Source organism: Daphnia pulicaria, chromosome 3 (genome assembly GCF_021234035.1).
Source record: "Daphnia pulicaria isolate SC F1-1A chromosome 3, SC_F0-13Bv2, whole genome shotgun sequence".
Lineage (NCBI taxonomy): Eukaryota > Metazoa > Arthropoda > Branchiopoda > Diplostraca > Daphniidae > Daphnia > Daphnia pulicaria.
The window spans coordinates 11,957,028-11,983,638 of NC_060915.1; the positions used below are offsets into that span (position 1 = coordinate 11,957,028).

Genomic DNA, 26,611 nt, shown 5'->3' on the forward strand with positions numbered 1-26,611 from the left:
TTACCAGTCCAAATTCGTAGATCAAAAATATCAATGGCATAGAGATAGGTTCAATTCATCTATTTGAATGATTCTGGATAAATTTCATTGCGAGTTTTTCAAAGTTTATCGCGCTTTTTTATTCCCGATGGTTACGAGTCCAAATTCAATGAACAAACATTTCTATCACTTTGAAGTGATTTTCTATTCATCCATTGGGACTGGTAGGGTAAATTTTCATTTTTGAATGTCAACGGCCATATCACGTAGAACGCACCTGGTCTCGTCAGCTCCCAGAAGTTAAGTTACGTCGAGTCCCGTTAGTACTTGGAAGGGTGACCGCTTGGGAATACGGGATGTCGTTGGCGATGAATAGTTTGTTTTCAATAACAAATTTCTTGAAATTTTTTTTTCAATCACGATGGTTACCAGTCCAAATTCGTAGATAAAACATTTCAATGCCTTAGAGATAGGTTAAATTCATCTATAAGAATGATTCTGGATCAATTCCATTGAGAGTTTTTCAAAGTTTATCGCGTTTTTTAATCGCGATGGTTACCAGTCCAAATTCGTAGATCAAAAATATCAATGGCATAGAGATAGGTTCAATTCATCTATAGGAATGATTCTGGATAAATTTCATTGCGAGTTTTTCAAAGTTTATCGCGCTTTTTTATTCCCGATGGTTACGAGTCCAAATTAAATGAACAAACATTTCTATCACTTTGAAGTGATTTTCTATTCATCCATTGGGACTGGGAGGGTAAATTTTCATTTTTGAATGTCAACGGCCATATCACGTAGAACGCACCTGGTCTCGTCAGCTCCCAGAAGTTAAGTTACGTCGAGTCCCGTTAGTACTTGGAAGGGTGACCGCTTGGGAATACGGGATGTCGTTGGCGATGAATAGTTTGTTTTCAATAACAAATTTCTTGAAAATTTTTTTTTAATCACGATGGTTACCAGTCCAAATTCGTAGATAAAACATTTCAATGCCTTAGAGATAGGTTCAATTCATCTATAGGAATGATTCTGGATAAATTTCATTGCGAGTTTTTCAAAGTTTATCGCGCTTTTTTATTCGCGATGGTTACGAGTCCAAATTCAATGAACAAACATTTCTATCACTTTGAAGTGATTTTCTATTCATCCATTGGGACTAGGAGGGTAAGTTTTCATTTTGAATGTCAACGGTCATATCTCGTAGAACGCAACTGGTCTCGTCAACTCCCAGAAGTTAAGTTACATCGAGTCCCGTTAGTACTTGGAAGGGTGACCGCTTGGGAATACGGGATGTCGTTGGCGATGAATAGTTTGTTTTCAATAACAAATTTCTTGAAAATTTTTTTCAATCACGATGGTTACCAGTCCAAATTCGTAGATAAAACATTTCAATGCCTTAGAGATAGGTTCAATTCATCTATAAGAATGATTCTGGATCAATTCCATTGAGAGTTTTTCAAAGTTTATCGCGTTTTTTAATCGCGATGGTTACCAGTCCAAATTCGTAGATCAAAAATATCAATGGCATAGAGATAGGTTCAATTCATCTATAGGAATGATTCTGGATAAATTTCATTGCGAGTTTTTCAAAGTTTATCGCGCTTTTTTATTCCCGATGGTTACGAGTCCAAATTCAATGAACAAACATTTCTATCACTTTGAAGTGATTTTCTATTCATCCATTGGGACTGGGAGGGTAGGTTTTCATTTTTGAATGTCAACGGTCATATCTCGTAGAACGCAACTGGTCTCGTCAACTCCCAGAAGTTAAGTTACATCGAGTCCCGTTAGTACTTGGAAGGGTGACCGCTTGGGAATACGGGATGTCGTTGGCGATGAATAGTTTGTTTTCAATAACAAATTTCTTGAAAATTTTTTTCAATCACGATGGTTACCAGTCCAAATTCGTAGATAAAACATTTCAATGCCTTAGAGATAGGTTCAATTCATCTATAAGAATGATTCTGGATCAATTCCATTGAGAGTTTTTCAAAGTTTATCGCGTTTTTTAATCGCGATGGTTACCAGTCCAAATTCGTAGATCAAAAATATCAATGGCATAGAGATAGGTTCAATTCATCTATAGGAATGATTCTGGATAAATTTCATTGCGAGTTTTTCAAAGTTTATCGCGCTTTTTTATTCCCGATGGTTACGAGTCCAAATTCAATGAACAAACATTTCTATCACTTTGAAGTGATTTTCTATTCATCCATTGGGACTGGTAGGGTAAATTTTCATTTTTGAATGTCAACGGCCATATCACGTAGAACGCACCTGGTCTCGTCAGCTCCCAGAAGTTAAGTTACGTCGAGTCCCGTTAGTACTTGGAAGGGTGACCGCTTGGGAATACGGGATGTCGTTGGCGATGAATAGTTTGTTTTCAATAACAAATTTCTTGAAATTTTTTTTTCAATCACGATGGTTACCAGTCCAAATTCGTAGATAAAACATTTCAATGCCTTAGAGATAGGTTAAATTCATCTATAAGAATGATTCTGGATCAATTCCATTGAGAGTTTTTCAAAGTTTATCGCGTTTTTTAATCGCGATGGTTACCAGTCCAAATTCGTAGATCAAAAATATCAATGGCATAGAGATAGGTTCAATTCATCTATAGGAATGATTCTGGATAAATTTCATTGCGAGTTTTTCAAAGTTTATCGCGCTTTTTTATTCCCGATGGTTACGAGTCCAAATTAAATGAACAAACATTTCTATCACTTTGAAGTGATTTTCTATTCATCCATTGGGACTGGGAGGGTAAATTTTCATTTTTGAATGTCAACGGCCATATCACGTAGAACGCACCTGGTCTCGTCAGCTCCCAGAAGTTAAGTTACGTCGAGTCCCGTTAGTACTTGGAAGGGTGACCGCTTGGGAATACGGGATGTCGTTGGCGATGAATAGTTTGTTTTCAATAACAAATTTCTTGAAATTTTTTTTTCAATCACGATGGTTACCAGTGCAAATTCGTAGATAAAACATTTCAATGCCTTAGAGATAGGTTCAATTCATCTATAAGAATGATTCTGGATCAATTCCATTGAGAGTTTTTCAAAGTTTATCGCGTTTTTTAATCGCGATGGTTACCAGTCCAAATTCGTAGATCAAAAATATCAATGGCATAGAGATAGGTTCAATTCATCTATAGGAATGATTCTGGATAAATTTCATTGCGAGTTTTTCAAAGTTTATCGCGCTTTTTTATTCCCGATGGTTACGAGTCCAAATTCAATGAACAAACATTTCTATCACTTTGAAGTGATTTTCTATTCATCCATTGGGACTGGTAGGGTAAATTTTCATTTTTGAATGTCAACGGCCATATCACGTAGAACGCACCTGGTCTCGTCAGCTCCCAGAAGTTAAGTTACGTCGAGTCCCGTTAGTACTTGGAAGGGTGACCGCTTGGGAATACGGGATGTCGTTGGCGATGAATAGTTTGTTTTCAATAACAAATTTCTTGAAATTTTTTTTTCAATCACGATGGTTACCAGTCCAAATTCGTAGATAAAACATTTCAATGCCTTAGAGATAGGTTAAATTCATCTATAAGAATGATTCTGGATCAATTCCATTGAGAGTTTTTCAAAGTTTATCGCGTTTTTTAATCGCGATGGTTACCAGTCCAAATTCGTAGATCAAAAATATCAATGGCATAGAGATAGGTTCAATTCATCTATAGGAATGATTCTGGATAAATTTCATTGCGAGTTTTTCAAAGTTTATCGCGCTTTTTTATTCCCGATGGTTACGAGTCCAAATTAAATGAACAAACATTTCTATCACTTTGAAGTGATTTTCTATTCATCCATTGGGACTGGGAGGGTAAATTTTCATTTTTGAATGTCAACGGCCATATCACGTAGAACGCACCTGGTCTCGTCAGCTCCCAGAAGTTAAGTTACGTCGAGTCCCGTTAGTACTTGGAAGGGTGACCGCTTGGGAATACGGGATGTCGTTGGCGATGAATAGTTTGTTTTCAATAACAAATTTCTTGAAATTTTTTTTTCAATCACGATGGTTACCAGTGCAAATTCGTAGATAAAACATTTCAATGCCTTAGAGATAGGTTCAATTCATCTATAAGAATGATTCTGGATCAATTCCATTGAGAGTTTTTCAAAGTTTATCGCGTTTTTTAATCGCGATGGTTACCAGTCCAAATTCGTAGATCAAAAATATCAATGGCATAGAGATAGGTTCAATTCATCTATTTGAATGATTCTGGATAAATTTCATTGCGAGTTTTTCAAAGTTTATCGCGCTTTTTTATTCCCGATGGTTACGAGTCCAAATTCAATGAACAAACATTTCTATCACTTTGAAGTGATTTTCTATTCATCCATTGGGACTGGGAGGGTAAGTTTTCATTTTTGAATGTCAACGGTCATATCTCGTAGAACGCAACTGGTCTCGTCAACTTCCAGAAGTTAAGTTACATCGAGTCCCGTTAGTACTTGGAAGGGTGACCGCTTGGGAATACGGGATGTCGTTGGCGATGAATAGTTTGTTTTCAATAACAAATTTCTTGAAAATTTTTTTCAATCACGATGGTTACCAGTCCAAATTCGTAGATAAAACATTTCAATGCCTTAGAGATAGGTTCAATTCATCTATAAGAATGATTCTGGATCAATTCCATTGAGAGTTTTTCAAAGTTTATCGCGTTTTTTAATCGCGATGGTTACCAGTCCAAATTCGTAGATCAAAAATATCAATGGCATAGAGATAGGTTCAATTCATCTATAGGAATGATTCTGGATAAATTTCATTGCGAGTTTTTCAAAGTTTATCGCGCTTTTTTATTCCCGATGGTTACGAGTCCAAATTCAATGAACAAACATTTCTATCACTTTGAAGTGATTTTCTATTCATCCATTGGGACTGGTAGGGTAAATTTTCATTTTTGATTGTCAACGGCCATATCACGTAGAACGCACCTGGTCTCGTCAGCTCCCAGAAGTTAAGTTACGTCGAGTCCCGTTAGTACTTGGAAGGGTGACCGCTTGGGAATACGGGATGTCGTTGGCGATGAATAGTTTGTTTTCAATAACAAATTTCTTGAAATTTTTTTTTCAATCACGATGGTTACCAGTCCAAATTCGTAGATAAAACATTTCAATGCCTTAGAGATAGGTTAAATTCATCTATAAGAATGATTCTGGATCAATTCCATTGAGAGTTTTTAAAGTTTATCGCGTATTTTAATCGCGATGGTTACCAGTCCAAATTCGTAGATCAAAAATATCAATGGCATAGAGATAGGTTCAATTCATCTATAGGAATGATTCTGGATAAATTTCATTGCGAGTTTTTCAAAGTTTATCGCGCTTTTTTATTCCCGATGGTTACGAGTCCAAATTCAATGAACAAACATTTCTATCACTTTGAAGTGATTTTCTATTCATCCATTGGGACTGGGAGGGTAAATTTTCATTTTTGATTGTCAACGGCCATATCACGTAGAACGCACCTGGTCTCGTCAGCTCCCAGAAGTTAAGTTACGTCGAGTCCCGTTAGTACTTGGAAGGGTGTCCGCTTGGGAATACGGGATGTCGTTGGTGATGAATAGTTTGTTTTCAATAACAAATTTCTTGAAATTTTGTTTTCAATCACGATGGTTACCAGTCCAAATTCGTAGATAAAACATTTCAATGCCTTAGAGATAGGTTAAATTCATCTATAAGAATGATTCTGGATCAATTCCATTGAGAGTTTTTCAAAGTTTATCGCGTTTTTTAATCGCGATGGTTACCAGTCCAAATTCGTAGATCAAAAATATCAATGGCATAGAGATAGGTTCAATTCATCTATAGGAATGATTCTGGATAAATTTCATTGCGAGTTTTTCAAAGTTTATCGCGCTTTTTTATTCCCGATGGTTACGAGTCCAAATTCAATGAACAAACATTTCTATCACTTTGAAGTGATTTTCTATTCATCCATTGGGACTGGTAGGGTAAATTTTCATTTTTGATTGTCAACGGCCATATCACGTAGAACGCACCTGGTCTCGTCAGCTCCCAGAAGTTAAGTTACGTCGAGTCCCGTTAGTACTTGGAAGGGTGACCGCTTGGGAATACGGGATGTCGTTGGCGATGAATAGTTTGTTTTCAATAACAAATTTCTTGAAATTTTTTTTTCAATCACGATGGTTACCAGTCCAAATTCGTAGATAAAACATTTCAATGCCTTAGAGATAGGTTAAATTCATCTATAAGAATGATTCTGGATCAATTCCATTGAGAGTTTTTAAAGTTTATCGCGTTTTTTAATCGCGATGGTTACCAGTCCAAATTCGTAGATCAAAAATATCAATGGCATAGAGATAGGTTCAATTCATCTATAGGAATGATTCTGGATAAATTTCATTGCGAGTTTTTCAAAGTTTATCGCGCTTTTTTATTCCCGATGGTTACGAGTCCAAATTCAATGAACAAACATTTCTATCACTTTGAAGTGATTTTCTATTCATCCATTGGGACTGGTAGGGTAAATTTTCATTTTTGATTGTCAACGGCCATATCACGTAGAACGCACCTGGTCTCGTCAGCTCCCAGAAGTTAAGTTACGTCGAGTCCCGTTAGTACTTGGAAGGGTGACCGCTTGGGAATACGGGATGTCGTTGGCGATGAATAGTTTGTTTTCAATAACAAATTTCTTGAAATTTTTTTTTCAATCACGATGGTTACCAGTCCAAATTCGTAGATAAAACATTTCAATGCCTTAGAGATAGGTTAAATTCATCTATAAGAATGATTCTGGATCAATTCCATTGAGAGTTTTTCAAAGTTTATCGCGTTTTTTAATCGCGATGGTTACCAGTCCAAATTCGTAGATCAAAAATATCAATGGCATAGAGATAGGTTCAATTCATCTATTTGAATGATTCTGGATAAATTTCATTGCGAGTTTTTCAAAGTTTATCGCGCTTTTTTATTCCCGATGGTTACGAGTCCAAATTCAATGAACAAACATTTCTATCACTTTGAAGTGATTTTCTATTCATCCATTGGGATTGGGAGGGTAATTTTTCATTTTTGAATGTCAACGGCCATATCACGTAGTACGCTCCTGGTCTCGTCAGCTCCCAGAAGTTAAGTTACGTCGAGTCCCGTTAGTACTTGGAAGGGTGACCGCTTGGGAATACGGGATGTCGTTGGCGATGAATAGTTTGTTTTCAATAACAAATTTCTTGAAATTTTTTTTTCAATCACGATGGTTACCAGTCCAAATTCGTAGATAAAACATTTCAATGCCTTAGAGATAGGTTAAATTCATCTATAAGAATGATTCTGGATCAATTCCATTGAGAGTTTTTCAAAGTTTATCGCGTTTTTTAATCGCGATGGTTACCAGTCCAAATTCGTAGATCAAAAATATCAATGGCATAGAGATAGGTTCAATTCATCTATAGGAATGATTCTGGATAAATTTCATTGCGAGTTTTTCAAAGTTTATCGCGCTTTTTTATTCCCGATGGTTACGAGTCCAAATTCAATGAACAAACATTTCTATCACTTTGAAGTGATTTTCTATTCATCCATTGGGACTGGTAGGGTAAATTTTCATTTTTGATTGTCAACGGCCATATCACGTAGAACGCACCTGGTCTCGTCAGCTCCCAGAAGTTAAGTTACGTCGAGTCCCGTTAGTACTTGGAAGGGTGACCGCTTGGGAATACGGGATGTCGTTGGCGATGAATAGTTTGTTTTCAATAACAAATTTCTTGAAATTTTTTTTTCAATCACGATGGTTACCAGTCCAAATTCGTAGATAAAACATTTCAATGCCTTAGAGATAGGTTAAATTCATCTATAAGAATGATTCTGGATCAATTCCATTGAGAGTTTTTCAAAGTTTATCGCGTTTTTTAATCGCGATGGTTACCAGTCCAAATTCGTAGATCAAAAATATCAATGGCATAGAGATAGGTTCAATTCATCTATAGGAATGATTCTGGATAAATTTCATTGCGAGTTTTTCAAAGTTTATCGCGCTTTTTTATTCCCGATGGTTACGAGTCCAAATTCAATGAACAAACATTTCTATCACTTTGAAGTGATTTTCTATTCATCCATTGGGACTGGTAGGGTAAATTTTCATTTTTGATTGTCAACGGCCATATCACGTAGAACGCATCTGGTCTCGTCAGCTCCCAGAAGTTAAGTTACGTCGAGTCCCGTTAGTACTTGGAAGGGTGACCGCTTGGGAATACGGGATGTCGTTGGCGATGAATAGTTTGTTTTCAATAACAAATTTCTTGAAATTTTTTTTTCAATCACGATGGTTACCAGTCCAAATTCGTAGATAAAACATTTCAATGCCTTAGAGATAGGTTAAATTCATCTATAAGAATGATTCTGGATCAATTCCATTGAGAGTTTTTAAAGTTTATCGCGTTTTTTAATCGCGATGGTTACCAGTCCAAATTCGTAGATCAAAAATATCAATGGCATAGAGATAGGTTCAATTCATCTATAGGAATGATTCTGGATAAATTTCATTGCGAGTTTTTCAAAGTTTATCGCGCTTTTTTATTCCCGATGGTTACGAGTCCAAATTCAATGAACAAACATTTCTATCACTTTGAAGTGATTTTCTATTCATCCATTGGGACTGGTAGGGTAAATTTTCATTTTTGATTGTCAACGGCCATATCACGTAGAACGCACCTGGTCTCGTCAGCTCCCAGAAGTTAAGTTACGTCGAGTCCCGTTAGTACTTGGAAGGGTGACCGCTTGGGAATACGGGATGTCGTTGGCGATGAATAGTTTGTTTTCAATAACAAATTTCTTGAAATTTTTTTTTCAATCACGATGGTTACCAGTCCAAATTCGTAGATAAAACATTTCAATGCCTTAGAGATAGGTTAAATTCATCTATAAGAATGATTCTGGATCAATTCCATTGAGAGTTTTTCAAAGTTTATCGCGTTTTTTAATCGCGATGGTTACCAGTCCAAATTCGTAGATCAAAAATATCAATGGCATAGAGATAGGTTCAATTCATCTATTTGAATGATTCTGGATAAATTTCATTGCGAGTTTTTCAAAGTTTATCGCGCTTTTTTATTCCCGATGGTTACGAGTCCAAATTCAATGAACAAACATTTCTATCACTTTGAAGTGATTTTCTATTCATCCATTGGGATTGGGAGGGTAATTTTTCATTTTTGAATGTCAACGGCCATATCACGTAGTACGCTCCTGGTCTCGTCAGCTCCCAGAAGTTAAGTTACGTCGAGTCCCGTTAGTACTTGGAAGGGTGACCGCTTGGGAATACGGGATGTCGTTGGCGATGAATAGTTTGTTTTCAATAACAAATTTCTTGAAATTTTTTTTTCAATCACGATGGTTACCAGTCCAAATTCGTAGATAAAACATTTCAATGCCTTAGAGATAGGTTAAATTCATCTATAAGAATGATTCTGGATCAATTCCATTGAGAGTTTTTCAAAGTTTATCGCGTTTTTTAATCGCGATGGTTACCAGTCCAAATTCGTAGATCAAAAATATCAATGGCATAGAGATAGGTTCAATTCATCTATTTGAATGATTCTGGATAAATTTCATTGCGAGTTTTTCAAAGTTTATCGCGCTTTTTTATTCCCGATGGTTACGAGTCCAAATTCAATGAACAAACATTTCTATCACTTTGAAGTGATTTTCTATTCATCCATTGGGATTGGGAGGGTAATTTTTCATTTTTGAATGTCAACGGCCATATCACGTAGTACGCTCCTGGTCTCGTCAGCTCCCAGAAGTTAAGTTACGTCGAGTCCCGTTAGTACTTGGAAGGGTGACCGCTTGGGAATACGGGATGTCGTTGGCGATGAATAGTTTGTTTTCAATAACAAATTTCTTGAAATTTTTTTTTCAATCACGATGGTTACCAGTCCAAATTCGTAGATAAAACATTTCAATGCCTTAGAGATAGGTTAAATTCATCTATAAGAATGATTCTGGATCAATTCCATTGAGAGTTTTTCAAAGTTTATCGCGTTTTTTAATCGCGATGGTTACCAGTCCAAATTCGTAGATCAAAAATATCAATGGCATAGAGATAGGTTCAATTCATCTATAGGAATGATTCTGGATAAATTTCATTGCGAGTTTTTCAAAGTTTATCGCGCTTTTTTATTCCCGATGGTTACGAGTCCAAATTCAATGAACAAACATTTCTATCACTTTGAAGTGATTTTCTATTCATCCATTGGGACTGGTAGGGTAAATTTTCATTTTTGATTGTCAACGGCCATATCACGTAGAACGCATCTGGTCTCGTCAGCTCCCAGAAGTTAAGTTACGTCGAGTCCCGTTAGTACTTGGAAGGGTGACCGCTTGGGAATACGGGATGTCGTTGGCGATGAATAGTTTGTTTTCAATAACAAATTTCTTGAAATTTTTTTTTCAATCACGATGGTTACCAGTCCAAATTCGTAGATAAAACATTTCAATGCCTTAGAGATAGGTTAAATTCATCTATAAGAATGATTCTGGATCAATTCCATTGAGAGTTTTTAAAGTTTATCGCGTTTTTTAATCGCGATGGTTACCAGTCCAAATTCGTAGATCAAAAATATCAATGGCATAGAGATAGGTTCAATTCATCTATAGGAATGATTCTGGATAAATTTCATTGCGAGTTTTTCAAAGTTTATCGCGCTTTTTTATTCCCGATGGTTACGAGTCCAAATTCAATGAACAAACATTTCTATCACTTTGAAGTGATTTTCTATTCATCCATTGGGATTGGGAGGGTAATTTTTCATTTTTGAATGTCAACGGCCATATCACGTAGTACGCTCCTGGTCTCGTCAGCTCCCAGAAGTTAAGTTACGTCGAGTCCCGTTAGTACTTGGAAGGGTGACCGCTTGGGAATACGGGATGTCGTTGGCGATGAATAGTTTGTTTTCAATAACAAATTTCTTGAAATTTTTTTTTCAATCACGATGGTTACCAGTCCAAATTCGTAGATAAAACATTTCAATGCCTTAGAGATAGGTTAAATTCATCTATAAGAATGATTCTGGATCAATTCCATTGAGAGTTTTTCAAAGTTTATCGCGTTTTTTAATCGCGATGGTTACCAGTCCAAATTCGTAGATCAAAAATATCAATGGCATAGAGATAGGTTCAATTCATCTATAGGAATGATTCTGGATAAATTTCATTGCGAGTTTTTCAAAGTTTATCGCGCTTTTTTATTCCCGATGGTTACGAGTCCAAATTCAATGAACAAACATTTCTATCACTTTGAAGTGATTTTCTATTCATCCATTGGGACTGGTAGGGTAAATTTTCATTTTTGATTGTCAACGGCCATATCACGTAGAACGCATCTGGTCTCGTCAGCTCCCAGAAGTTAAGTTACGTCGAGTCCCGTTAGTACTTGGAAGGGTGACCGCTTGGGAATACGGGATGTCGTTGGCGATGAATAGTTTGTTTTCAATAACAAATTTCTTGAAATTTTTTTTTCAATCACGATGGTTACCAGTCCAAATTCGTAGATAAAACATTTCAATGCCTTAGAGATAGGTTAAATTCATCTATAAGAATGATTCTGGATCAATTCCATTGAGAGTTTTTAAAGTTTATCGCGTTTTTTAATCGCGATGGTTACCAGTCCAAATTCGTAGATCAAAAATATCAATGGCATAGAGATAGGTTCAATTCATCTATAGGAATGATTCTGGATAAATTTCATTGCGAGTTTTTCAAAGTTTATCGCGCTTTTTTATTCCCGATGGTTACGAGTCCAAATTCAATGAACAAACATTTCTATCACTTTGAAGTGATTTTCTATTCATCCATTGGGACTGGTAGGGTAAATTTTCATTTTTGATTGTCAACGGCCATATCACGTAGAACGCACCTGGTCTCGTCAGCTCCCAGAAGTTAAGTTACGTCGAGTCCCGTTAGTACTTGGAAGGGTGACCGCTTGGGAATACGGGATGTCGTTGGCGATGAATAGTTTGTTTTCAATAACAAATTTCTTGAAATTTTTTTTTCAATCACGATGGTTACCAGTCCAAATTCGTAGATAAAACATTTCAATGCCTTAGAGATAGGTTAAATTCATCTATAAGAATGATTCTGGATCAATTCCATTGAGAGTTTTTCAAAGTTTATCGCGTTTTTTAATCGCGATGGTTACCAGTCCAAATTCGTAGATCAAAAATATCAATGGCATAGAGATAGGTTCAATTCATCTATTTGAATGATTCTGGATAAATTTCATTGCGAGTTTTTCAAAGTTTATCGCGCTTTTTTATTCCCGATGGTTACGAGTCCAAATTCAATGAACAAACATTTCTATCACTTTGAAGTGATTTTCTATTCATCCATTGGGATTGGGAGGGTAATTTTTCATTTTTGAATGTCAACGGCCATATCACGTAGTACGCTCCTGGTCTCGTCAGCTCCCAGAAGTTAAGTTACGTCGAGTCCCGTTAGTACTTGGAAGGGTGACCGCTTGGGAATACGGGATGTCGTTGGCGATGAATAGTTTGTTTTCAATAACAAATTTCTTGAAATTTTTTTTTCAATCACGATGGTTACCAGTCCAAATTCGTAGATAAAACATTTCAATGCCTTAGAGATAGGTTAAATTCATCTATAAGAATGATTCTGGATCAATTCCATTGAGAGTTTTTCAAAGTTTATCGCGTTTTTTAATCGCGATGGTTACCAGTCCAAATTCGTAGATCAAAAATATCAATGGCATAGAGATAGGTTCAATTCATCTATAGGAATGATTCTGGATAAATTTCATTGCGAGTTTTTCAAAGTTTATCGCGCTTTTTTATTCCCGATGGTTACGAGTCCAAATTCAATGAACAAACATTTCTATCACTTTGAAGTGATTTTCTATTCATCCATTGGGACTGGTAGGGTAAATTTTCATTTTTGATTGTCAACGGCCATATCACGTAGAACGCATCTGGTCTCGTCAGCTCCCAGAAGTTAAGTTACGTCGAGTCCCGTTAGTACTTGGAAGGGTGACCGCTTGGGAATACGGGATGTCGTTGGCGATGAATAGTTTGTTTTCAATAACAAATTTCTTGAAATTTTTTTTTCAATCACGATGGTTACCAGTCCAAATTCGTAGATAAAACATTTCAATGCCTTAGAGATAGGTTAAATTCATCTATAAGAATGATTCTGGATCAATTCCATTGAGAGTTTTTAAAGTTTATCGCGTTTTTTAATCGCGATGGTTACCAGTCCAAATTCGTAGATCAAAAATATCAATGGCATAGAGATAGGTTCAATTCATCTATAGGAATGATTCTGGATAAATTTCATTGCGAGTTTTTCAAAGTTTATCGCGCTTTTTTATTCCCGATGGTTACGAGTCCAAATTCAATGAACAAACATTTCTATCACTTTGAAGTGATTTTCTATTCATCCATTGGGACTGGGAGGGTAAATTTTCATTTTTGAATGTCAACGGCCATATCACGTAGAACGCACCTGGTCTCGTCAGCTCCCAGAAGTTAAGTTACGTCGAGTCCCGTTAGTACTTGGAAGGGTGACCGCTTGGGAATACGGGATGTCGTTGGCGATGAATAGTTTGTTTTCAATAACAAATTTCTTGAAATTTTTTTTTCAATCACGATGGTTACCAGTCCAAATTCGTAGATAAAACATTTCAATGCCTTAGAGATAGGTTAAATTCATCTATAAGAATGATTCTGGATCAATTCCATTGAGAGTTTTTCAAAGTTTATCGCGTTTTTTAATCGCGATGGTTACCAGTCCAAATTCGTAGATCAAAAATATCAATGGCATAGAGATAGGTTCAATTCATCTATTTGAATGATTCTGGATAAATTTCATTGCGAGTTTTTCAAAGTTTATCGCGCTTTTTTATTCCCGATGGTTACGAGTCCAAATTCAATGAACAAACATTTCTATCACTTTGAAGTGATTTTCTATTCATCCATTGGGATTGGGAGGGTAATTTTTCATTTTTGAATGTCAACGGCCATATCACGTAGTACGCTCCTGGTCTCGTCAGCTCCCAGAAGTTAAGTTACGTCGAGTCCCGTTAGTACTTGGAAGGGTGACCGCTTGGGAATACGGGATGTCGTTGGCGATGAATAGTTTGTTTTCAATAACAAATTTCTTGAAATTTTTTTTTCAATCACGATGGTTACCAGTCCAAATTCGTAGATAAAACATTTCAATGCCTTAGAGATAGGTTAAATTCATCTATAAGAATGATTCTGGATCAATTCCATTGAGAGTTTTTCAAAGTTTATCGCGTTTTTTAATCGCGATGGTTACCAGTCCAAATTCGTAGATCAAAAATATCAATGGCATAGAGATAGGTTCAATTCATCTATAGGAATGATTCTGGATAAATTTCATTGCGAGTTTTTCAAAGTTTATCGCGCTTTTTTATTCGCGATGGTTACGAGTCCAAATTCAATGAACAAACATTTCTATCACTTTGAAGTGATTTTCTATTCATCCATTGGGACTGGTAGGGTAAATTTTCATTTTTGATTGTCAACGGCCATATCACGTAGAACGCACCTGGTCTCGTCAGCTCCCAGAAGTTAAGTTACGTCGAGTCCCGTTAGTACTTGGAAGGGTGACCGCTTGGGAATACGGGATGTCGTTGGCGATGAATAGTTTGTTTTCAATAACAAATTTCTTGAAATTTTTTTTTCAATCACGATGGTTACCAGTCCAAATTCGTAGATAAAACATTTCAATGCCTTAGAGATAGGTTAAATTCATCTATAAGAATGATTCTGGATCAATTCCATTGAGAGTTTTTAAAGTTTATCGCGTTTTTTAATCGCGATGGTTACCAGTCCAAATTCGTAGATCAAAAATATCAATGGCATAGAGATAGGTTCAATTCATCTATAGGAATGATTCTGGATAAATTTCATTGCGAGTTTTTCAAAGTTTATCGCGCTTTTTTATTCCCGATGGTTACGAGTCCAAATTCAATGAACAAACATTTCTATCACTTTGAAGTGATTTTCTATTCATCCATTGGGACTGGGAGGGTAAATTTTCATTTTTGAATGTCAACGGCCATATCACGTAGAACGCACCTGGTCTCGTCAGCTCCCAGAAGTTAAGTTACGTCGAGTCCCGTTAGTACTTGGAAGGGTGACCGCTTGGGAATACGGGATGTCGTTGGCGATGAATAGTTTGTTTTCAATAACAAATTTCTTGAAATTTTTTTTTCAATCACGATGGTTACCAGTCCAAATTCGTAGATAAAACATTTCAATGCCTTAGAGATAGGTTAAATTCATCTATAAGAATGATTCTGGATCAATTCCATTGAGAGTTTTTCAAAGTTTATCGCGTTTTTTAATCGCGATGGTTACCAGTCCAAATTCGTAGATCAAAAATATCAATGGCATAGAGATAGGTTCAATTCATCTATTTGAATGATTCTGGATAAATTTCATTGCGAGTTTTTCAAAGTTTATCGCGCTTTTTTATTCCCGATGGTTACGAGTCCAAATTCAATGAACAAACATTTCTATCACTTTGAAGTGATTTTCTATTCATCCATTGGGATTGGGAGGGTAATTTTTCATTTTTGAATGTCAACGGCCATATCACGTAGTACGCTCCTGGTCTCGTCAGCTCCCAGAAGTTAAGTTACGTCGAGTCCCGTTAGTACTTGGAAGGGTGACCGCTTGGGAATACGGGATGTCGTTGGCGATGAATAGTTTGTTTTCAATAACAAATTTCTTGAAATTTTTTTTTCAATCACGATGGTTACCAGTCCAAATTCGTAGATAAAACATTTCAATGCCTTAGAGATAGGTTCAATTCATCTATAGGAATGATTCTGGATAAATTTCATTGCGAGTTTTTCAAAGTTTATCGCGCTTTTTTATTCGCGATGGTTACGAGTCCAAATTCAATGAACAAACATTTCTATCACTTTGAAGTGATTTTCTATTCATCCATTGGGAATGGGAGGGTAAATTTTCATTTTTGAATGTCAACGGCCATATCACGTAGAACGCAACTGGTCTCGTCAACTCCCAGAAGTTAAGTAACGTCGAGTCCCGTTAGTACTTGGAAGGGTGACCGCTTGGGAATACGGGATGTCGTTTTTGGCGATGAACAGTTTGTTTTCAATAACAAATTTCTTGAAATTTTTTTTCAATCACGATGGTTACCAGTGCAAATTCGTAGATAAAAAATTTCAATGCCTTAGAGATAGGTTCAATTCATCTATAAGAATGATTCTGGATCAATTCCATTGAGAGTTTTTCAAAGTTTATCGCGTTTTTTAATCGCGATGGTTACCAGTCCAAATTCGTAGATCAAAAATATCAATGGCATAGAGATAGGTTCAATTCATCTATAGGAATGATTCTGGATAAATTTCATTGCGAGTTTTTCAAAGTTTATCGCGCTTTTTTATTCGCGATGGTTACGAGTCCAAATTAAACGAACAAACATTTCTATCACTTTGAAGTGATTTTCTATTCATCCATTGGGACTGGGAGGGTAAATTTTCATTTTTGAATGTCAACGTCCATATCACGTAGAACGCAACTGGTCTCGGCAACTCCCACAAGTTAAGTTACGTCGAGTCCCGTTAGTACTTGGAAGGGTGACCACTTGGGAATACGGGATGTCGTTGGCGATGAATAGTTTGTTTTCAATAACAAATTTCTTGAAAATTTTTTTCAATCACGATGGTTACCAGTCCAAATTCGTAGATAAAACATTTCAATGCCTTAGAGATAGGTTAAATTCATCTATAAGAATGATTCTGGATCAATTCCATTGAGAGTTTTTCAAAGTTAATCGCGTTGTTTAATCGCGATGGTTACCAGTCCAAATTCGTAGATCAAAAATATCAATGGCATAGAGATAGGTTCAATTCATCTATTTGAATGATTCTGGATAAATTTCATTGCGAGTTTTTCAAAGTTTATCGCGCTTTTTTATTCGCGATGGTTACGAGTCCAAATTAAATGAACAAACATTTCTATCACTTTGAAGTGATTTTCTATTCATCCATTGGGACTGGGAGGGTAAATTTTCATTTTTGAATGTCAACGGCCATATCACGTAGAACGCACCTGGTCTCGTCAGCTCCCAGAAGTTAAGTTACGTCGAGTCCCGTTAGTACTTGGAAGGGTGACCGCTTGGGAATACGGAATGTCGTTGGCGATGAATAGTTTGTTTTCAATAACAAATTTCTTGAAATTTTTTTTTCAATCACGATGGTTACCAGTCCAAATTCGTAGATAAAACATTTCAATGCCTTAGAGATAGGTTAAATTCATCTATAAGAATGATTCTGGATCAATTCCATTGAGAGTTTTTCAAAGTTTATCGCGTTGTTTAATCGCGATGGTTACCAGTCCAAATTCGTAGATCAAAAATATCAATGGCATAGAGATAGGTTCAATTCATCTATTTGAATGATTCTAGATAAATTTCATTGCGAGTTTTTCAAAGTTTATCGCGCTTTTTTATTCGCGATGGTTACGAGTCCAAATTCAATGAACAAACATTTCTATCACTTTGAAGTGATTTTCTATTCATCCATTGGGACTGGGAGGGTAAATTTTCATTTTTGAATGTCAACGGCCATATCACGTAGAACGCACCTGGTCTCGTCAGCTCCCAGAAGTTAAGTTACGTCGAGTCCCGTTAGTACTTGGAAGGGTGACCGCTTGGGAATACGGGATGTCGTTGGCGATGAATAGTTTGTTTTCAATAACAAATTTCTTGAAATTTTTTTTCAATCACGATGGTTACCAGTCCAAATTCGTAGATAAAACATTTCAATGCCTTAGAGATAGGTTAAATTTATCTATAAGAATGATTCTGGATCAATTCCATTGAGAGTTTTTCAAAGTTTATCGCGTTTTTTAATCGCGATGGTTACCAGTCCAAATTCGTAGATCAAAAATATCAATGGCATAGAGATAGGTTCAATTCATCTATTTGAATGATTCTGGATAAATTTCATTGCGAGTTTTTCAAAGTTTATCGCGCTTTTTTATTCCCGATAGTTACGAGTCCAAATTCAATGAACAAACATTTCTATCACTTTGAAGTGATTTTCTATTCATCCATTGGGACTGGGAGGGTAAATTTTCATTTTTGAATGTCAACGGCCATATCACGTAGAACGCACCTGGTCTCGTCAGCTCCTAAAAGTAAAGTTATGTCGAGTCCCGTTAGTACTTGGAAGGGTGACCGCTTGGGAATACGGTATGTCGTTGGCGATGAATAGTTTGTTTTCAATAACAAATTTCTTGAAATTTTTTTTCAATCACGAGGGTTACCAGTCCAAATTCGTAGATAAAACATTTCAATGCCTTAGAGATAGGTTAAATTCATCTATAAGAATGATTCTGGATCAATTCCATTGAGAGTTTTTCAAAGTTTATCGCGTTTTTTAATCGCAATGGTTACCAGTCCAAATTCGTAGATCAAAAATATCAATGGCATAGAGATAGGTTCAATTCATCTATAGGAATGATTCTGGATAAATTTCATTGCGAGTTTTTCAAAGTTTATCGCGCTTTTTTATTCGCGATGGTTACGAGTCCAAATTCAATGAACAAACATTTCTATCACTTTGAAGTGATTTTCTATTCATCCATTGGGACTGGGAGGGTAAATTTTCATTTTTGAATGTCAACGGCCATATCACGTAGAACGCACCTGGTCTCGTCAGCTCCCAGAAGTTAAGTTACGTCGAGTCCCGTTGGTACTTGGAAGGGTGACCGCTTGGGAATACGGGATGTCGTTGGCGATGAATAGTTTGTTTTCAATAACAAATTTCTTGAATTTTTTTTTTCAATCACGATGGTTACCAGTCCAAATTCGTAGATAAAACATTTCAATGCCTTAGAGATAGGTTAAATTCATCTATAAGAATGATTCTGGATCAATTCCATTGAGAGTTTTTCAAAGTTTATCGCGTTGTTTAATCGCGATGGTTACCAGTCCAAATTCGTAGATCAAAAATATCAATGGCATAGAGATAGGTTCAATTCATCTATTTGAATGATTCTGGATAAATTTCATTGCGAGTTTTTCAAAGTTTATCGCGCTTTTTTATTCCCGATAGTTACGAGTCCAAATTCAATGAACAAACATTTCTATCACTTTGAAGTGATTTTCTATTCATCCATTGGGACTGGGAGGGTAAATTTTCATTTTTGAATGTCAACGGCCATATCACGTAGAACGCACCTGGTCTCGTCAGCTCCTAAAAGTAAAGTTATGTCGAGTCCCGTTAGTACTTGGAAGGGTGACCGCTTGGGAATACGGTATGTCGTTGGCGATGAATAGTTTGTTTTCAATAACAAATTTCTTGAAATTTTTTTTCAATCACGAGGGTTACCAGTCCAAATTCGTAGATAAAACATTTCAATGCCTTAGAGATAGGTTCAATTCATCTATAAGAATGATTCTGGATCAATTCCATTGAGAGTTTTTCAAAGTTTATCGCGTTTTTTAATCGCAATGGTTACCAGTCCAAATTCGTAGATCAAAAATATCAATGGCATAGAGATAGGTTCAATTCATCTATAGGAATGATTCTGGATAAATTTCATTGCGAGTTTTTCAAAGTTTATCGCGCTTTTTTATTCGCGATGGTTACGAGTCCAAATTCAATGAACAAACATTTCTATCACTTTGAAGTGATTTTCTATTCATCCATTGGGACTGGGAGGGTAAATTTTCATTTTTGAATGTCAACGGCCATATCACGTAGAACGCACCTGGTCTCGTCAGCTCCCAGAAGTTAAGTTACGTCGAGTCCCGTTGGTACTTGGAAGGGTGACCGCTTGGGAATACGGGATGTCGTTGGCGATGAATAGTTTGTTTTCAATAACAAATTTCTTGAATTTTTTTTTTCAATCACGATGGTTACCAGTCCAAATTCGTAGATAAAACATTTCAATGCCTTAGAGATAGGTTAAATTCATCTATAAGAATGATTCTGGATCAATTCCATTGAGAGTTTTTCAAAGTTTATCGCGTTGTTTAATCGCGATGGTTACCAGTCCAAATTCGTAGATCAAAAATATCAATGGCATAGAGATAGGTTCAATTCATCTATTTGAATGATTCTGGATAAATTTCATTGCGAGTTTTTCAAAGTTTATCGCGCTTTTTTATTCCCGATAGTTACGAGTCCAAATTCAATGAACAAACATTTCTATCACTTTGAAGTGATTTTCTATTCATCCATTGGGACTGGGAGGGTAAATTTTCATTTTTGAATGTCAACGGCCATATCACGTAGAACGCACCTGGTCTCGTCAGCTCCTAAAAGTAAAGTTATGTCGAGTCCCGTTAGTACTTGGAAGGGTGACCGCTTGGGAATACGGTATGTCGTTGGCGATGAATAGTTTGTTTTCAATAACAAATTTCTTGAAATTTTTTTTCAATCACGAGGGTTACCAGTCCAAATTCGTAGATAAAACATTTCAATGCCTTAGAGATAGGTTCAATTCATCTATAAGAATGATTCTGGATCAATTCCATTGAGAGTTTTTCAAAGTTTATCGCGTTTTTTAATCGCAATGGTTACCAGTCCAAATTCGTAGATCAAAAATATCAATGGCATAGAGATAGGTTCAATTCATCTATAGGAATGATTCTGGATAAATTTCATTGCGAGTTTTTCAAAGTTTATCGCGCTTTTTTATTCGCGATGGTTACGAGTCCAAATTCAATGAACAAACATTTCTATCACTTTGAAGTGATGTTCTATTCATCCATTGGGACTGGGAGGGTAAATTTTCATTTTTGAATGTCAACGGCCATATCACGTAGAACGCACCTGGTCTCGTCAGCTCCCAGAAGTTAAGTTACGTCGAGTCCCGTTAGTACTTGGAAGGGTGACCGCTTGGGAATACGGTATGTCGTTGGCGATGAATAGTTTGTTTTCAATAACAAATTTCTTGAAATTTTTTTTCAATCACGAGGGTTACCAGTCCAAATTCGTAGATAAAACATTTCAATGCCTTAGAGATAGGTTCAATTCATCTATAAGAATGATTCTGGATCAATTCCATTGAGAGTTTTTCAAAGTTTATCGCGTTTTTTAATCGCAATGGTTACCAGTCCAAATTCGTAGATCAAAAATATCAATGGCATAGAGATAGGTTCAATTCATCTATAGGAATGATTCTGGATAAATTTCATTGCGAGTTTTTCAAAGTTTATCGCGCTTTTTTATTCGCGATGGTTACGAGTCCAAATTCAATGAACAAACATTTCTATCACTTTGAAGTGATTTTCTATTCATCCATTGGGACTGGGAGGGTAAATTTTCATTTTTGAATGTCAACGGCCATATCACGTAGAACGCACCTGGTCTCGTCAGCTCCCAGAAGTTAAGTTACGTCGAGTCCCGTTAGTACTTGGAAGGGTGACCGCTTGGGAATACGGGATGTCGTTGGCGATGAATAGTTTGTTTTCAATAACAAATTTCTTGAAATTTTTTTTCAATCACGATGGTTACCAGTCCAAATTCGTAGATAAAACATTTCAATGCCTTAGAGATAGGTTAAATTTATCTATAAGAATGATTCTGGATCAATTCCATTGAGAGTTTTTCAAAGTTTATCGCGTTTTTTAATCGCAATGGTTACCAGTCCAAATTCGTAGATCAAAAATATCAATGGCATAGAGATAGGTTCAATTCATCTATAGGAATGATTCTGGATAAATTTCATTGCGAGTTTTTCAAAGTTTATCGCGCTTTTTTATTCGCGATGGTTACGAGTCCAAATTCAATGAACAAACATTTCTATCACTTTGAAGTGATTTTCTATTCATCCATTGGGACTGGGAGGGTAAATTTTCATTTTTGAATGTCAACGGCCATATCACGTAGAACGCACCTGGTCTCGTCAGCTCCCAGAAGTTAAGTTACGTCGAGTCCCGTTAGTACTTGGAAGGGTGACCGCTTGGGAATACGGGATGTCGTTGGCGATGAATAGTTTGTTTTCAATAACAAATTTCTTGAAATTTTTTTTCAATCACGATGGTTACCAGTCCAAATTCGTAGATAAAACATTTCAATGCCTTAGAGATAGGTTAAATTTATCTATAAGAATGATTCTGGATCAATTCCATTGAGAGTTTTTCAAAGTTTATCGCGTTTTTTAATCGCGATGGTTACCAGTCCAAATTCGTAGATCAAAAATATCAATGGCATAGAGATAGGTTCAATTCATCTATAGGAATGATTCTGGATAAATTTCATTGCGAGTTTTTCAAAGTTTATCGCGCTTTTTTATTCGCGATGGTTACGAGTCCAAATTCAATGAACAAACATTTCTATCACTTTGAAGTGATTTTCTATTCATCCATTGGGACTGGGAGGGTAAATTTTCATTTTTGAATGTCAACGGCCATATCACGTAGAACGCACCTGGTCTCGTCAGCTCCTAAAAGTAAAGTTATGTCGAGTCCCGTTAGTACTTGGAAGGGTGACCGCTTGGGAATACGGTATGTCGTTGGCGATGAATAGTTTGTTTTCAATAACAAATTTCTTGAAATTTTTTTTCAATCACGAGGGTTACCAGTCCAAATTCGTAGATAAAACATTTCAATGCCTTAGAGATAGGTTAAATTCATCTATAAGAATGATTCTGGATCAATTCCATTGAGAGTTTTTCAAAGTTTATCGCGTTGTTTAATCGCGATGGTTACCAGTCCAAATTCGTAGATCAAAAATATCAATGGCATAGAGATAGGTTCAATTCATCTATTTGAATGATTCTAGATAAATTTCATTGCGAGTTTTTCAAAGTTTATCGCGCTTTTTTATTCGCGATGGTTACGAGTCCAAATTCAATGAACAAACATTTCTATCACTTTGAAGTGATTTTCTATTCATCCATTGGGACTGGGAGGGTAAATTTTCATTTTTGAATGTCAACGGCCATATCACGTAGAACGCACCTGGTCTCGTCAGCTCCCAGAAGTTAAGTTACGTCGAGTCCCGTTGGTACTTGGAAGGGTGACCGCTTGGGAATACGGGATGTCGTTGGCGATGAATAGTTTGTTTTCAATAACAAATTTCTTGAATTTTTTTTTTCAATCACGATGGTTACCAGTCCAAATTCGTAGATAAAACATTTCAATGCCTTAGAGATAGGTTAAATTCATCTATAAGAATGATTCTGGATCAATTCCATTGAGAGTTTTTCAAAGTTTATCGCGTTGTTTAATCGCGATGGTTACCAGTCCAAATTCGTAGATCAAAAATATCAATGGCATAGAGATAGGTTCAATTCATCTATTTGAATGATTCTGGATAAATTTCATTGCGAGTTTTTCAAAGTTTATCGCGCTTTTTTATTCCCGATAGTTACGAGTCCAAATTCAATGAACAAACATTTCTATCACTTTGAAGTGATTTTCTATTCATCCATTGGGACTGGGAGGGTAAATTTTCATTTTTGAATGTCAACGGCCATATCACGTAGAACGCACCTGGTCTCGTCAGCTCCTAAAAGTAAAGTTATGTCGAGTCCCGTTAGTACTTGGAAGGGTGACCGCTTGGGAATACGGTATGTCGTTGGCGATGAATAGTTTGTTTTCAATAACAAATTTCTTGAAATTTTTTTTCAATCACGAGGGTTACCAGTCCAAATTCGTAGATAAAACATTTCAATGCCTTAGAGATAGGTTCAATTCATCTATAAGAATGATTCTGGATCAATTCCATTGAGAGTTTTTCAAAGTTTATCGCGTTTTTTAATCGCAATGGTTACCAGTCCAAATTCGTAGATCAAAAATATCAATGGCATAGAGATAGGTTCAATTCATCTATAGGAATGATTCTGGATAAATTTCATTGCGAGTTTTTCAAAGTTTATCGCGCTTTTTTATTCGCGATGGTTACGAGTCCAAATTCAATGAACAAACATTTCTATCACTTTGAAGTGATTTTCTATTCATCCATTGGGACTGGGAGGGTAAATTTTCATTTTTGAATGTCAACGGCCATATCACGTAGAACGCACCTGGTCTCGTCAGCTCCCAGAAGTTAAGTTACGTCGAGTCCCGTTAGTACTTGGAAGGGTGACCGCTTGGGAATACGGGATGTCGTTGGCGATGAATAGTTTGTTTTCAATAACAAATTTCTTGAAATTTTTTTTCAATCACGATGGTTACCAGTCCAAATTCGTAGATAAAACATTTCAATGCCTTAGAGATAGGTTAAATTTATCTATAAGAATGATTCTGGATCAATTCCATTGAGAGTTTTTCAAAGTTTATCGCGTTTTTTAATCGCGATGGTTACCAGTCCAAATTCGTAGATCAAAAATATCAATGGCATAGAGATAGGTTCAATTCATCTATAGGAATGATTCTGGATAAATTTCATTGCGAGTTTTTCAAAGTTTATCGCGCTTTTTTATTCGCGATGGTTACGAGTCCAAATTCAATGAACAAACATTTCTATCACTTTGAAGTGATTTTCTATTCATCCATTGGGACTGGGAGGGTAAATTTTCATTTTTGAATGTCAACGGCCATATCACGTAGAACGCACCTGGTCTCGTCAGCTCCTAAAAGTAAAGTTATGTCGAGTCCCGTTAGTACTTGGAAGGGTGACCGCTTGGGAATACGGTATGTCGTTGGCGATGAATAGTTTGTTTTCAATAACAAATTTCTTGAAATTTTTTTTCAATCACGAGGGTTACCAGTCCAAATTCGTAGATAAAACATTTCAATGCCTTAGAGATAGGTTAAATTCATCTATAAGAATGATTCTGGATCAATTCCATTGAGAGTTTTTCAAAGTTTATCGCGTTGTTTAATCGCGATGGTTACCAGTCCAAATTCGTAGATCAAAAATATCAATGGCATAGAGATAGGTTCAATTCATCTATTTGAATGATTCTAGATAAATTTCATTGCGAGTTTTTCAAAGTTTATCGCGCTTTTTTATTCGCGATGGTTACGAGTCCAAATTCAATGAACAAACATTTCTATCACTTTGAAGTGATTTTCTATTCATCCATTGGGACTGGGAGGGTAAATTTTCATTTTTGAATGTCAACGGCCATATCACGTAGAACGCACCTGGTCTCGTCAGCTCCTAAAAGTAAAGTTATGTCGAGTCCCGTTAGTACTTGGAAGGGTGACCGCTTGGGAATACGGTATGTCGTTGGCGATGAATAGTTTGTTTTCAATAACAAATTTCTTGAAATTTTTTTTCAATCACGAGGGTTACCAGTCCAAATTCGTAGATAAAACATTTCAATGCCTTAGAGATAGGTTAAATTCATCTATAAGAATGATTCTGGATCAATTCCATTGAGAGTTTTTCAAAGTTTATCGCGTTGTTTAATCGCGATGGTTACCAGTCCAAATTCGTAGATCAAAAATATCAATGGCATAGAGATAGGTTCAATTCATCTATTTGAATGATTCTAGATAAATTTCATTGCGAGTTTTTCAAAGTTTATCGCGCTTTTTTATTCGCGATGGTTACGAGTCCAAATTCAATGAACAAACATTTCTATCACTTTGAAGTGATTTTCTATTCATCCATTGGGACTGGGAGGGTAAATTTTCATTTTTGAATGTCAACGGCCATATCACGTAGAACGCACCTGGTCTCGTCAGCTCCCAGAAGTTAAGTTACGTCGAGTCCCGTTGGTACTTGGAAGGGTGACCGCTTGGGAATACGGGATGTCGTTGGCGATGAATAGTTTGTTTTCAATAACAAATTTCTTGAAATTTTTTTTTCAATCACGATGGTTACCAGTCCAAATTCGTAGATAAAACATTTCAATGCCTTAGAGATAGGTTAAATTCATCTATAAGAATGATTCTGGATCAATTCCATTGAGAGTTTTTCAAAGTTTATCGCGTTGTTTAATCGCGATGGTTACCAGTCCAAATTCGTAGATCAAAAATATCAATGGCATAGAGATAGGTTCAATTCATCTATAGGAATGATTCTGGATAAATTTCATTGCGAGTTTTTCAAAGTTTATCGCGCTTTTTTATTCGCGATGGTTACGAGTCCAAATTCAATGAACAAACATTTCTATCACTTTGAAGTGATTTTCTATTCATCCATTGGGACTGGGAGGGTAAATTTTCATTTTTGAATGTCAACGGCCATATCACGTAGAACGCACCTGGTCTCGTCAGCTCCTAAAAGTAAAGTTATGTCGAGTCCCGTTAGTACTTGGAAGGGTGACCGCTTGGGAATACGGTATGTCGTTGGCGATGAATAGTTTGTTTTCAATAACAAATTTCTTGAAATTTTTTTTCAATCACGAGGGTTACCAGTCCAAATTCGTAGATAAAACATTTCAATGCCTTAGAGATAGGTTAAATTCATCTATAAGAATGATTCTGGATCAATTCCATTGAGAGTTTTTCAAAGTTTATCGCGTTGTTTAATCGCGATGGTTACCAGTCCAAATTCGTAGATCAAAAATATCAATGGCATAGAGATAGGTTCAATTCATCTATTTGAATGATTCTAGATAAATTTCATTGCGAGTTTTTCAAAGTTTATCGCGCTTTTTTATTCGCGATGGTTACGAGTCCAAATTCAATGAACAAACATTTCTATCACTTTGAAGTGATTTTCTATTCATCCA

The 26,611-nt window shown here is 36.2% G+C and overlaps 50 pseudogenes; all 50 read left to right on the plus strand.

Annotated features, from left to right (window-relative positions):
- Positions 1 to 228: 228 nt before the first annotated feature.
- Positions 229 to 347, plus strand: LOC124333441 (annotated as a pseudogene).
- A 415-nt stretch (positions 348 to 762) lies between these two features.
- On the plus strand, positions 763 to 881 carry LOC124333442 (annotated as a pseudogene).
- A 284-nt stretch (positions 882 to 1,165) lies between these two features.
- Positions 1,166 to 1,284, plus strand: LOC124330463 (annotated as a pseudogene).
- Positions 1,285 to 1,698: 414 nt separating this feature from the next.
- LOC124330465 lies at positions 1,699 to 1,817 on the plus strand (annotated as a pseudogene).
- Positions 1,818 to 2,231: 414 nt separating this feature from the next.
- Positions 2,232 to 2,350, plus strand: LOC124333443 (annotated as a pseudogene).
- A 415-nt stretch (positions 2,351 to 2,765) lies between these two features.
- Positions 2,766 to 2,884, plus strand: LOC124333444 (annotated as a pseudogene).
- A 415-nt stretch (positions 2,885 to 3,299) lies between these two features.
- On the plus strand, positions 3,300 to 3,418 carry LOC124333447 (annotated as a pseudogene).
- Positions 3,419 to 3,833: 415 nt separating this feature from the next.
- LOC124333448 lies at positions 3,834 to 3,952 on the plus strand (annotated as a pseudogene).
- A 415-nt stretch (positions 3,953 to 4,367) lies between these two features.
- On the plus strand, positions 4,368 to 4,486 carry LOC124330593 (annotated as a pseudogene).
- A 414-nt stretch (positions 4,487 to 4,900) lies between these two features.
- On the plus strand, positions 4,901 to 5,019 carry LOC124333449 (annotated as a pseudogene).
- Positions 5,020 to 5,433: 414 nt separating this feature from the next.
- On the plus strand, positions 5,434 to 5,552 carry LOC124335146 (annotated as a pseudogene).
- Positions 5,553 to 5,967: 415 nt separating this feature from the next.
- Positions 5,968 to 6,086, plus strand: LOC124333450 (annotated as a pseudogene).
- Positions 6,087 to 6,500: 414 nt separating this feature from the next.
- On the plus strand, positions 6,501 to 6,619 carry LOC124333451 (annotated as a pseudogene).
- Positions 6,620 to 7,034: 415 nt separating this feature from the next.
- Positions 7,035 to 7,153, plus strand: LOC124334268 (annotated as a pseudogene).
- Positions 7,154 to 7,568: 415 nt separating this feature from the next.
- Positions 7,569 to 7,687, plus strand: LOC124333453 (annotated as a pseudogene).
- Positions 7,688 to 8,102: 415 nt separating this feature from the next.
- Positions 8,103 to 8,221, plus strand: LOC124334833 (annotated as a pseudogene).
- A 414-nt stretch (positions 8,222 to 8,635) lies between these two features.
- On the plus strand, positions 8,636 to 8,754 carry LOC124333454 (annotated as a pseudogene).
- A 415-nt stretch (positions 8,755 to 9,169) lies between these two features.
- Positions 9,170 to 9,288, plus strand: LOC124334269 (annotated as a pseudogene).
- A 415-nt stretch (positions 9,289 to 9,703) lies between these two features.
- Positions 9,704 to 9,822, plus strand: LOC124334270 (annotated as a pseudogene).
- Positions 9,823 to 10,237: 415 nt separating this feature from the next.
- On the plus strand, positions 10,238 to 10,356 carry LOC124334834 (annotated as a pseudogene).
- Positions 10,357 to 10,770: 414 nt separating this feature from the next.
- On the plus strand, positions 10,771 to 10,889 carry LOC124334272 (annotated as a pseudogene).
- Positions 10,890 to 11,304: 415 nt separating this feature from the next.
- Positions 11,305 to 11,423, plus strand: LOC124334835 (annotated as a pseudogene).
- A 414-nt stretch (positions 11,424 to 11,837) lies between these two features.
- On the plus strand, positions 11,838 to 11,956 carry LOC124333455 (annotated as a pseudogene).
- Positions 11,957 to 12,371: 415 nt separating this feature from the next.
- Positions 12,372 to 12,490, plus strand: LOC124334273 (annotated as a pseudogene).
- A 415-nt stretch (positions 12,491 to 12,905) lies between these two features.
- Positions 12,906 to 13,024, plus strand: LOC124334836 (annotated as a pseudogene).
- A 414-nt stretch (positions 13,025 to 13,438) lies between these two features.
- LOC124333456 lies at positions 13,439 to 13,557 on the plus strand (annotated as a pseudogene).
- A 415-nt stretch (positions 13,558 to 13,972) lies between these two features.
- Positions 13,973 to 14,091, plus strand: LOC124334274 (annotated as a pseudogene).
- A 415-nt stretch (positions 14,092 to 14,506) lies between these two features.
- Positions 14,507 to 14,625, plus strand: LOC124333457 (annotated as a pseudogene).
- Positions 14,626 to 15,039: 414 nt separating this feature from the next.
- Positions 15,040 to 15,158, plus strand: LOC124333459 (annotated as a pseudogene).
- Positions 15,159 to 15,573: 415 nt separating this feature from the next.
- Positions 15,574 to 15,692, plus strand: LOC124334275 (annotated as a pseudogene).
- Positions 15,693 to 15,977: 285 nt separating this feature from the next.
- On the plus strand, positions 15,978 to 16,096 carry LOC124330586 (annotated as a pseudogene).
- A 417-nt stretch (positions 16,097 to 16,513) lies between these two features.
- On the plus strand, positions 16,514 to 16,632 carry LOC124330596 (annotated as a pseudogene).
- A 414-nt stretch (positions 16,633 to 17,046) lies between these two features.
- Positions 17,047 to 17,165, plus strand: LOC124335151 (annotated as a pseudogene).
- A 415-nt stretch (positions 17,166 to 17,580) lies between these two features.
- On the plus strand, positions 17,581 to 17,699 carry LOC124333460 (annotated as a pseudogene).
- Positions 17,700 to 18,113: 414 nt separating this feature from the next.
- On the plus strand, positions 18,114 to 18,232 carry LOC124330499 (annotated as a pseudogene).
- Positions 18,233 to 18,646: 414 nt separating this feature from the next.
- LOC124334139 lies at positions 18,647 to 18,765 on the plus strand (annotated as a pseudogene).
- A 415-nt stretch (positions 18,766 to 19,180) lies between these two features.
- LOC124330500 lies at positions 19,181 to 19,299 on the plus strand (annotated as a pseudogene).
- A 414-nt stretch (positions 19,300 to 19,713) lies between these two features.
- On the plus strand, positions 19,714 to 19,832 carry LOC124334140 (annotated as a pseudogene).
- Positions 19,833 to 20,247: 415 nt separating this feature from the next.
- On the plus strand, positions 20,248 to 20,366 carry LOC124330501 (annotated as a pseudogene).
- Positions 20,367 to 20,780: 414 nt separating this feature from the next.
- LOC124335282 lies at positions 20,781 to 20,899 on the plus strand (annotated as a pseudogene).
- A 414-nt stretch (positions 20,900 to 21,313) lies between these two features.
- On the plus strand, positions 21,314 to 21,432 carry LOC124333461 (annotated as a pseudogene).
- A 414-nt stretch (positions 21,433 to 21,846) lies between these two features.
- On the plus strand, positions 21,847 to 21,965 carry LOC124333463 (annotated as a pseudogene).
- Positions 21,966 to 22,379: 414 nt separating this feature from the next.
- LOC124330502 lies at positions 22,380 to 22,498 on the plus strand (annotated as a pseudogene).
- Positions 22,499 to 22,912: 414 nt separating this feature from the next.
- LOC124334141 lies at positions 22,913 to 23,031 on the plus strand (annotated as a pseudogene).
- Positions 23,032 to 23,446: 415 nt separating this feature from the next.
- On the plus strand, positions 23,447 to 23,565 carry LOC124330503 (annotated as a pseudogene).
- A 414-nt stretch (positions 23,566 to 23,979) lies between these two features.
- On the plus strand, positions 23,980 to 24,098 carry LOC124333464 (annotated as a pseudogene).
- A 414-nt stretch (positions 24,099 to 24,512) lies between these two features.
- Positions 24,513 to 24,631, plus strand: LOC124330504 (annotated as a pseudogene).
- A 414-nt stretch (positions 24,632 to 25,045) lies between these two features.
- Positions 25,046 to 25,164, plus strand: LOC124330505 (annotated as a pseudogene).
- A 414-nt stretch (positions 25,165 to 25,578) lies between these two features.
- LOC124334142 lies at positions 25,579 to 25,697 on the plus strand (annotated as a pseudogene).
- Positions 25,698 to 26,112: 415 nt separating this feature from the next.
- On the plus strand, positions 26,113 to 26,231 carry LOC124330506 (annotated as a pseudogene).
- Positions 26,232 to 26,611: the final 380 nt, after the last annotated feature.